This window comes from Apis laboriosa, unplaced genomic scaffold (genome assembly GCF_014066325.1).
Source record: "Apis laboriosa isolate Shangri-la unplaced genomic scaffold, ASM1406632v1 scaffold34_cov151, whole genome shotgun sequence".
Lineage (NCBI taxonomy): Eukaryota > Metazoa > Arthropoda > Insecta > Hymenoptera > Apidae > Apis > Apis laboriosa.
The window spans coordinates 6383679-6395498 of record NW_025222928.1 but is presented as its reverse complement, the minus strand read 5'-3'; the positions used below and the strand labels follow the sequence as shown (position 1 = coordinate 6395498).

General features: G+C 42.7%; 1 protein-coding gene across 2 annotated transcripts in view; it reads left to right on the top strand.

Annotated features, from left to right (window-relative positions):
- Positions 1-11820, top strand: part of LOC122715368 (misshapen-like kinase 1) — a 194818-nt gene that overhangs the window by 139646 nt on the left and 43352 nt on the right. The gene's annotated exons all lie outside the window — the stretch shown is intronic.

The following is an 11820-nucleotide window of genomic DNA, read 5'->3' as shown; positions in this document are numbered from 1 at the left end:
CTCTCTCTCTCTCTCTCTCTCTCTCTCTCTCTCTCTCTCTCTCTCTCTCTCTCTCTCTCTCTCTCTCCGCTTTTCACACAAAGGATAGAATCTTGGGAAAAATGAAAACGATCGAGATCTAGGCGAACGAGCAACTTTCCAAAGCGTGGTATCGAGAGGGCCCGCGTGCATATTCGGCGATAAATTTATCCCGTCCCACGTTGGTGCGCCCGTAAAAACTACGCCACGAACTTCCCGGTGCGCTCGTAAAAGGAGAGGTGAATCGTAAAAGGCAGAAAATCCTTACGTAACGCCGATAGCCAGCGTTGAAAACTCGGCAAGAGGCGCGAGGTCGCGAGGAGAGCGCGCAGGTAACCTCGTGCCCACGGAACGAACCACCACCGCCTTCCCCCCTCCCTCCGATTTCTTTTCTTTCTTCCTCTTTCCTTTCGTCTCGTCCCTCCTCCTCTCTCTCTCTCTCTCTCTTATCTGTTCTCTCTCTCTCGTCGAGGAGAGACGACCGCAAACCCAGGCTGAAACTGCGGCTTCGTTATGAAATAGGCTTGAAAGCGAAATGCACCGCGCTCTCCTTCTGCCTTCTCCTCCTTCGTTTCCCCCTCGCTGCCTCCGGAGACAATGTTGCACGGGACAGTGGGCTCGATAATGCGGCGATCGATCGATCGATCGATCGATCGATCGATCCGGCCCGTATCGAACGCGTGTGCACTCTCGTCGAACCGCAGACAAACGTGATGGAACGAGAACGTGCAACGATTTTACATCTCCTCCTCTCTTCCTCCTTTCCATCCGTGTCGTAGCAAAAGGGGATTCAGTTAGTGGATGATGTTTTCGATGGAACGAAAAATAGCGGATCCGGAAAAATTTGAAAAGAAATTCGAATTATTCCTCCTCGATCGAGACTCGAAACGAAGACGAAAGGAAAATCCGTTGTAGAGAGAGAGAGAGAGAGAGAAAGAGACAGGCTCCCTCCGGTAAGTAAAGTACACGCTGTCGAGGCTGTCGAGTCCACGTTTATCGGATGTAAGTTCACGGGCGCAATTACCGGTCGGTATAACGCAGGATATTAATGCGGTGTCGGTCGAAATAAACCGGTGGATAAATCTGTGCCCCCTTTAACGAGGTCCTTGACGCGTGACAGCGGCCGCCATCGAGGTTAGGCGGCTCTATCTCGCGATGCCTCTCCTTAATGCATCCGCTATACGCCGATAAAATCCTCACGAGTTATCCGCGTGGAGGAACCGCTAGAGGGCCGAGATGTCCGGCGTATAACGCATTATAGGCCGAGCGGTATGCGTGCCGGCCATTAATAAATTTCGGGATCAAGGTGAACCGGCGCTCTCGTTCGGGATTCGCCAGATTAATCCCACCTTCGGGGGCCCTGCTTAATTATTCATGGTGATGAGGTGTCCGGCTCGGTCGATAAACTCGGGCATCTCAACTCAGCCTTCTAAGCTGCGCGCGCATCGGCCTCCAAGCAATTTCGTCGGTTTATTATTGGCCGGCTGGACGGCCGGTTGCCGGTCAACAGGCGCTTTTCGTACGTGACGTTTCGTACGAGACTCGGTTTCTCGAAATTTATGCGCGAAATTTAACGACGCCTTTTGTCGCTTTCCGAATGGTCGCTTCGTTACGGCTTATCTCGATTACGATTACGGGAAGGGATACATAAGAAAGGATACATTTTTTCCAAACGCCTCTTTCGTATCATCGATCATCATTCTTCCAGAAATTTCGGAATTTACCCAAGCTCGAAACTCCATTTTATATTTCGCGAAAACTCGACTTTTAAGGGAATTCATTTCACGATATATTCTTTAACCATCTATTTTTCTAAAATACTACTTTCTACCTATCTAAATTAAATCATTCACCTTTCCCCCCTTTTCTCCAAAGAAAAGAGAAGAAAACGAGAGACTGGAAGAAAAATGGAAAAATGAGAAGGAAGAAATATATATATATACATAAAAAAAAAAGGAGCGACGTGTGGCGATAAATTGAAAGCAAACAGAGCGAGGAGGGTAGGATCGGTGTTAACCAGACGTTAACAATCCGCGGCATTAAATTCCGCCGGCCGATCGATCCCCCGGTTGCATCTGGCTGGCTTGCACAATTGGAAAGGCTGTCAGCGTCCGTGTACCGGGGAACGATGATTCTGCGGTCACTCGTCGGTGCCTCTGGCCGCTGGCACGGTAGCTGCTTTCCTACTAGGCTTTCCAGCCGGGCTTTGTGCTTCTATTAGCGGGCGCGCACGTGCGCCGCTACATAACTTATTGACAGTGACGGGGAAGGCACGAAAGGGAAAGGGGGAGGCTGGCCGGTGAACGACGGAGACCGCGCCAGACCTCGAGTGTCTTGGGTGAAAAGGAGAAGAGAGAGAGAGAGAGAGAGAAACCTTTTACCGGCCGCGATGCACGATCACGATGCGAGCTGTCCTTCTCTCTCTCTCTCTCTCTCTCTCTCTCTCTCTCTCTCTTTCCGTTTCTCTCTCGCCTCCGTACGCGATATGGAATGAATTGGGGGAAAGGAGATCCCCGGGTAAGAAAGAGGATTCAGCCGAGGAGGAGACTGGTTTTCAGTTCGCTGGTGAGGTTGATGGATGTGGTTGTTCGAGTTTTGGAGATGGAGGGAATGGGGTTGAAAGTGAGAGAGATGAGATAGGTGTGTACGTGTATATTTATACATAGGCGCGACGAGGGTTTTGGAATAACGAAGAGGGAAAGTTGATGATGAAGAAGATTAATTTGAATCCGAAGAAATGGAGGGAATTAAATTGGGTTGTGGTTGATAGGTTGGTACGTGTGATGTGGGTTTTGGTTAATGAAGAGGAAAAGGTTGGAGAAGATTGATTGCCCCCTATATCGAGAGATATATAATAATTCGCGTACGCGGATTCCGATTCGAGAAGGATTGATTCGACCACTTTTCTCTCTCTCTCTCTTTTCTTTTAAACACCTTCCAATTAGCAATTATTGAGACGTTTCCAACGATCGCCACGGAATTCTTAAGGAGGGCAACCATCGAGGAACACCGCGAAAAACTATCTCGATTTTAATCGGCAAGAAAAATAACGATCGAAATCGAAAAATCCTTCGAAGCGATCTTGGATTCCAGCCACGGATGATCCTCCTCGCCTCCAGGACCAGGTTTTCGAAAAACTCAAAAAAAAAAAATAATCTCTTCTCTCCGAGAAGAAACGATTACTATGCTCCTCCACGTATAAGCGTGTGAAGCATTAAACTCGCGTTAAGAGTGCGGGGAGGCATCGAATCGTTCGTTCGGAATTCAAAACTTCCGACAGTCATCCGTTTCCCGGCCAAGATCGTAAGATCACGAAATCCTCGCGCGGTCGAGGCATCGGGAGCGGGCAGAAGAGGAGTGATTACGAAGCGGTTCCACGCGCGTCACGCCGCGTCTTCGCGGTTAATGCATCACAATCATCGCGGAACCAGGAACAAGGAGCCATCAGCGAACCTTCAGAACACCGGTCCAAGTATGATGGATGGACTGTCCGCTTTTCTTGCTCCGCTTCGTGAAAAGGAAGTTATTAGGGGAGGGGAGGGGAGGGGAGGGGAGGGCGCGGCGCGAGCCTGGGGGGGAAAGAAGGGCGGGGGGGAATGTCGGGCACGCGGCCCCCTCGAAAACAGCCTGCTCCCCTCCCCTCCCGCCTCCCCCCTCGCTCGGGAGTAATTGGTTAACGAGCCCCGGCAATCTCGCGTCCCGATCGACGAAACCCCTTTTTCTTCCCCTTCCCATTCAATGAAGCTTTCTTATCCACCGGTGGAAGGAATTGATCTTCCTTGGTTTAATTTGATTTAGAGACGGGAGACGGGGAAGAGAGAGATCGACGAACGGGAGAGAGAGAGAGAGAGAGAGAGAGAGATCGGTATTTGGAATTTTTCGCCATCTCGATTTGTGACTTCACGTGAACGATTCTTTCGATATTTTCTTTTGATATTTTTTTTCTTAGAGAATAGTCGAACTTTTGGATACTAATTCTTAATATATATTGATAAAGGTTAAATATCCTGATTTCAATTCTTGAAAATGGAAATTGAGTTGAACTCGACTTGTTAATCGGTATTCGACAGGAATCGGATATCTTAATTTTTATGTTATATCTTTGGATCTACATCATTGGGGAGGGATTATGGTTAGTAGTGTAAGTGCAATACTCTTGAAGAGGTGAAAATAAAAAAGATGCCTCGGTATGTTATAATTAACCGATATCTTTAGATCGGTCGTAAAGTGAAACGGTTCGCACAACATGAACCAAATAATTCGTGCGAAACGAGATTTACAATTTAATCGCACGCTATTAAGCGCAACTTAATCCGCTCCTCCACAATGTTCCTCGTTTACGGTTACAAGGCGACGAAAAACGAATAATACCCATCGAGCAGATCCTTGTAATTGCTCTATGACGGAAGCGTGATAGTCGAAAATCATGTGATTTCCAAGGAATACATTGCTCACAATGTATCCTGGCCGGTACTTTGTCGCGATAACTGGTTGAATTAACGAGTCCCGTTCCCGTTGCTCGACCGCGCGAAACTGGAATTTCGCGTCGTTCTCGATGATTTATAAACGGCCGTTCAGGGGCGACGATCGAGCACAGGCCTGGGAATCCCACGGGCTGACACCTCATCGATATGAATCCCGATACTTGATGGCGTGCCGCCCTATTTGAATATTCGTGACTCGCTGTGTAAACTGCCTCCTCGTCTGGCCTGTTCCACCGTTTTTTCCTTTCTTTCTTTTTTCCTCTCAGCACGCCTGATGATAGGATTTTATTCGCTGAAAGTGGCGCCCCACGAGCATAGGGATCCCTAGATAGACGCGTATCGCGTTACCGAACGGTAATTCGAGCATTAGAAACGTAGCCGAATGATGCTCTTGGAAATCCATTGTCGATTTTAATTCAACTTTATATATCGTTGGGAAACGTACGTTACGCGCAATTTTATTCCCTAGGGATCCCTAGATCAAGTTACCGAATGGTAATTTGTGCATTAGTTAACGATATTTTTGGAGAATTAATGTCAACTTTAATTCGATTTTATTCTATCGGAAAACATAGACAGTGAGTTATAGTTTCGGATAATTTTATTTTAGGTGATGATTTATAGAGTAATTGACTCGTTACTACGTTGATGATATTTTTGAATTTGTCAATTTTAATTCGAGTGTATATTGCAGTTTCACGGAATTTTATTTCCCAAGTGACGATTATAGGGATCCCTAGATCAAATTGATACCGAATGGTAATTTGTGCATTAGTTAACAATATTTTTGGAGAATTAATGTCAATTTTAATTCGATTTTATTCTATCGGAAAACATAGACAGTGAGTTATAGTTTCGGATAATTTTATTCGCTGGATGATGATTCATAGAGGTCTTTAATTGACTCGTTACTACTACACGTTGACGATATTCTTGAAGTTGTCAATTTTAATTCAACTTTGTTCCATCGTGGAGAAACGTCGTAAACGAGTACAGTTTAGCGTCCCACGATTATAGGGATCCCTAGCTAGCGCCTCTCGCGTTATCGCGAACGGTAATAATTCGACCATTACCACGTTGATGATATTCTTGGAAAGAGATTGTCAACTTTAATTCAACTTCGTTCTATCAAGTACGGGCATAAGTCGAGCGTAAGTTACAGTTAAGCGCAATTTCCATGTCGTAAATCCCAGGTCGAGGGATGCAATCATCCTAGTGAAACTTCCTATTTAACGTTTATTCCTGTTTTATCTCTATCCCTCGCCACTCTCTAATCACGTAACATCATTACGCCACTTTTTACGCCGTCGTTCTTCTTCCCTCTCCCATCGAATTTCTTTTTTTTTCTTTCTTTTTTTTTTTTTTTGCCGATCATTTATACGCGCGTTTACACGACGGAGAATTATCGAGCATTTATCTTTCGAGAGATCGGTAGCTGTTACGGACTAGGGAGTTTCGAGTTTTGATCGAGGTGAGGTTTCCTCGCGATTGCGAGAGCGGGCATAATCTCACGTAATACACGCGGCATACGTGCACGGCCGTAATTAGATTAATACGCCGCGAAATTGGATTAAGAAGGCGAGGCGGCGCGGATACGACAACTTTTTCGTGAGAACGCCACGAGGGTTAATTAAGGGCCCGACAGGCCGGGTGCGAACGACTTGTCACGTACGGCCAGCCCGTCCTCTTTGTTCTTCTTCTTCGTCTACCTTCTTCTCCTCGGTCTCTCTCCTCCTCTCCACCGATCCTCTCCTTTCTTCGATCTGCCTCTTTGTTCTCGAAGATGAGCTTCGGTTCGATCGTTCCTCCTTCGATTAATTCTCTGTATTATCGAATCGTTGGAATTCGTGCCAGAATCGGACACATCTGAAAAATAATAGTTTTAATTAAAACTACTCGAGTTTATTTCGTTATCGAAACTCTATTCTCAACTCGAATCGTTAAAATCTCTGCGACGTTACATTACAACACTCTGTGATGTGCCGTGATTCGACGACTTTTCTCAGACAAAATCGTGTAATATTTTGAAATTAGATTCTTAAAAAAAAAAAAAAATATCTAAGAATATTCTTCTCTTCAAGAATCTCTCCCCTCCCAAGAAAAAAGAAATTAACATCACGCAAAAAAACGCACGAAAGAAAAGAAAGAAGAAATTTCGAAGGAATTTAAGAATCGAACATCCTCTTGGAAAAAAAAAAAAAGAAAAAAAAAAAAAAATCTCTCGCCTCTTCCTAATGCGCGCGGCCTCGCCTCTCCGCTAAGCAACAACATTTTTACAGACGCGCCGCGTTCCTCTCGTCTCGCAGCGTCTGGGCCCGGAGCAAGGGGTCAAAGGGGGCCCCCAACCCCCTCTTGCGTGCGTTGTCTCGGGGACAATCGCGGCGCGTAAGCCCCGCGGTGTCGAAATCGAGCACCTTGGAAACAAAAGGAATCGTGGAATGGAGGAGGAGGAGGAGGAGGAGGAGGAGGAGAGTAGACACACGGTAGTGGTAGCTCGGGCCACGGTGAAAGCTGGTTCGGGTCCAGACGGCGTATAATTCGAGGGCACGTCGATAAATCAGTGGCGTGCATTGGAACGAGAGGGTCGATCCTAGGGGAAAGAGAGAGAGAGAGAGAGAGAGAGATGAAAATGCGCGTTGCGACACACGCTCGTCTATGAAGTGGGCGTCCTGCATGTATCGCGAGTGATCGAGTGCTGTGTCGATAGGCTCCACGCGATGATAATCCGATGGAGCTGCTCCTTTCGCCCTCTGCGCCCTCCACTTTCCTCTGGAGAGCGGAAACAAGGGAGATTTCCAATGTGCGTTATGGAATTAGTTTTAGTTGGCAAGAGAAAGGAAAGGTTGGATTAATTTGTTCAAATTTCAGTTGAAAAACTCATTTTGAATTTTTTCTTTTCCTTTTTAGAAGTTATTATTATATATGGTCGATTATATAGACTGAAGAGTGATCGAATCTTCTGCGAAAGATTATAATAATGAATATTTATGGGATAGTGTAGTCGAAAAAATAAAAAATGAGATTTCCAATTTTATCGACTCGTTTCATCCAGTGCGAAATTTAAATTGTATATAATTCGATGAACAACGTATTGTACATTTTGTTTCGAATCGATAACCGCAATTAAAGAGATGGAACAATGAAATAAAATTTCGTAGAATTTAGAATTTTACTCCTAAACAAAAATCGAAAGGAAATAAAAAGCGAAAAGTTACGAAACGAAATTATATAACGAAAGAGACGAAAGACTTATCAATTCGAAGCGATTCGAGTTTATTTGAACGAGGGTTGGGGATAAAATTCGTGCTCCGAAGAAAAAGGTATACGCTTATCGTTACGCGTATATCGTGCGTCCGACCACCACAATACACGGGAATGCCGTTCCACGGCTTACATACGTACCCAACGGACTAATTCCTCGCCACGCACCAAAGGCCGTGTAACAATAAAACATTACGATTAGACGCCGTGTTTCCGAGTTTGCGACACCGGTTGCCAGCTCGTAGGCGTCTCCCGTGCAGTATATCGTCATCGGCCCCCGATAAGTATCGTGCCAGCCGAAGATCGAGAATACCCTCCCCTCCCCTGGTCCTCCTCGCAACACAAAGTCCTCCACCTTCGAATCTTTAATCGTATTTCAAGAAACGATTCGTATCTGATCCGATGAATCTCAGCCCTTCCATTGATTCACTCCTCCTCCTTCTCCTCTCTTCTCTCTCGATTACGATCCTATTGTTCGATTTTTCCAAGATAATCGCATTCGGTATTGTACATCGTCTCTCGATCGATTTTTTGCTTTATTAGAGGATACTTGACATTCTTCCCTTTTTCTCTTTTTTTTTTTTTTTTAGGACTGAGATATTTCTCTTATCTTTTTTCGAATTTCAAAAATTTTTCAAGAAACTTCTCAACGGATAATTATTTATTTATTATATTTATTTGTTAAAGGGATTATTAGTAGAGTATTTTCTTTAAAGAAGATTTCATTTTTTTTGGAATTTCAACAATTTTTCAAGAAACTTCTCAGCGGATAATTATTTATTTATTATATATATTTGTTAAAGGGATTATTAATAGAGTATTTTCTTTAAAGAAGATTCCATTTTTTTTGGAATCTCAAAAATTTTTCAAGAAACTTCTCAACGGATAATTATTTATAAAGGGATTATTAATAGAGTATTTTCTTTAAAGAAGATTCCATTTTTTTTTCGAATTTCAACAATTTTTCAAAAAACTTCTCAGCGGATAATTATTTATTTATATTTATTTATTTGTTAAAGGGATTATTAATAGAGTATTTTCTTAAAAGAAGATTTCATTTTTTTTCGAATTTCAAAAATTTTTCAAGAAACTTTTCAACAGATAATTATTTATTTATTATATTTATTTGTTAAAGGGATTATTAGTAGAATATTTTCTTAAAAGAAGATTCCATTTTTTTGGAATATCGCCTTTATCTTCGTTTACAATCTTTTCTTGAAAAGAAATTCGCAAGACGATCGCGTTCCATTATATACAATTATCAAGTGCCAAGAATTATTATTTCAACCCACGAAAACGACTCGAGTCATAGAATTTGAGAAAAAAAAGATAAAAATACCGAAAATATGAGAAAAGATACGAAGAATAAACGACTAATAAAAAAATAAATAAATAAATAAATAAATAAATAAATAAATAAATAAATAAATTCTCGCGCAATCCGAAGAACAGAAAGAGAGAGATATCCTCCTCGACTCGAAAAGAAGGATCCCTTCAGATTCCTGTACACTCTGACCGAGGTAAAGAAAGGATCTCTCCTTGGTATCCTTGTATCAAGATACAATGCGATCCGTCTGTTCCCGTATCGCGTAATCGGCTTATCACGGGAACACGCACGGCCAAGGAACGGTTAACGGTTTCCTGCGTTCGATCAAACCGAACCACGCTACCCCTCCCCCACCTTGAGCAAAAGGGGAAGAAAAATCCGAATGAGAAATTTGCATCGGCCTTCCTCTCTCTCTCTCTCTCTCCCCTCTCTCTTCCCTCTCCTCTCTCTCTCTCTCTCTCTCGAGGAGAAGAAATCTCCTCCGGCGCGAAAGCGTGTACGTGTGTTGGAGAGATTCTCTGGTTCTGGGCTCTCGAACTGGGAAATGGAGAGACAGTAATGAAGTACGGAAGAGGGAGGGAGAGAGGCGAAGGCGAGTCGTGTAGGTGAATACGGGACAGGAGAGGAGTGTGTCGAATAACTTCCTAGAGGCGCGCCTGTCACGACGCCCCGGGTCATTGGTCACCCCGTGAGCTTATCTCAGGCTTGCCGCGGGCCATCTCGAACGCCTCTCCCTCCCTCTCCCCCCTTCTTCCTGCTTTCAGACGGCTCGATTTTCACCAAGCGATTTCATTATCCCCCTCGTGGCTGTACATACGTGAACATATATATATATATATGTATACGTGAACATATATATATATATATGTGTGTGTGTATATATGTTTATATATATACAGAGGGGGCCCCTGAATGGGGCCTTTCACACGGGCCGGCCGATAAATTACCAGCGGTGTTACAACGATCCGGATCCGTGGATACTGTGCGTCGCTTCCGTGTGGCCACCGTGAGGGATAGATAGATAGATAGATCGAGGATGAGTCGGAGGAGGAGGAGGAGGAGGAGGAGGAGGAGGGTTTCGTGGAATTCGAGTGATTTAGGAGGGAAGGGGGAGAGTTCTCTTTTGAGAAAGAGGAATGGACGCTACTACTTGTGGGATTGGTTAGAAACTTTGTAAAAGTTTATCGGTGGTTGTGGTTGCGATGGAGACTCTATGGAGTTTCTATTAGTCTTGCAGTGGATGGAGTTTCAAAGATTGGAAAAGGGGAGGGAAAAAATTGAGGAGGATTCTCGGTGTTTATTCTTAAAAATATATATTCACTTCCTCGGAAAGAAAGGTGTGCGATCAATTGATTTATATTGCGAATTTTAAAAATATCTGTTTAGGGTATTTTTATTCCAGTGGTGGAATGGAATTGGGAAATAGTTTTAAGAAAATTTCGTCGTACCAGAGAGTTTGGTTAAGAGGAAATCTAATTTGAAAATTAAGATCTCGACGTAGATTTTAATTAGAATTTCAAATTCTATCTCTCAGAAATTTCGTTGCAACGCTATTTGATTCACCAGAATTATTCCTCCAGAAAACTGTAAATAAGTCTTCGTAATCGAACAGAAGAGATTTGTGATTTATATAACGTATCTGGTTAATTGATAGGTTAATTAATTTATCGAGGATAATAGGGTATCTAAAGGATTGAAATGAAAATTACTTGGATTGGAATTACAAAATTCGAACGAAATTCCATCCCTCAAAAATTTCAACACCACGTTTCATTCACTTTCATCCGCCTCGAGGAAACTGATAAATCTCTGAATAATCGATTTATATAACGCGTCTCACTAATATTATATGTTATAATAGATATTGAAATTGAATATATTTGAAATTGAAATATACGTATAATTTATCCAAATTAAATTAAAATTATGAAAAATAAACGAAAAACTTACGTTACATTTAGTGATTTCATATAACGTAATACAGATAATTTATTGGCTTTTTCATCGATATCATTTGTTGTGAAATTTGACAATCTTTTAAAACTACCAATATTGTCAACAAAAAAAAAATTTTCGTACTAATTGCCAATCTGACATTTTATTATAATCCTAAAATAATTTATACTATACACATATATTATATTTATCATAATACATGTTTTGATAAAATCGAGTTACATAATCAAAACGAATATTTGCAATAACAATCATGAATATGTTACTTGAAAATATTAATTAACATCAATTAATTACTAATTTTCCAATATAGGCATAGACTTGGAAATCTAATTTCGCGAATTATTTTAAAAAATATCTTATCGAGGATAGGAATCGTAAACTTAAAAGATCGAGAATTGAAAATTCAGATTGCATCTCGTTCAGATTCACCACGATTCGAGTACGAAAATTCTCAAACTTCCCTCTATCGTCTCTCAAAAATTTCGTCGCAACGAAAAAACGGATAATCGAGCAGAACCGATTTAGATCGGCAGTAACAGTTCGCGAGGGATAACACGGAAGCACGGAGGAGCGTGCACTTTTGTCGAATCACGCCCCCCCGTTCTCAAAAAATTCTCAAACTTCCCTCTCTCAAAAATTTCGTTGCAACGAAAAAACGAATAATCGAGCAGAACCGATTTAGATCGGCAGCAACAGTTCGCGAGGGATAACACGGAAGCACGGAGGAGCGTGCACTTTTGTCGAATCACGCCCCCCGTTGCCAAGCGTTAC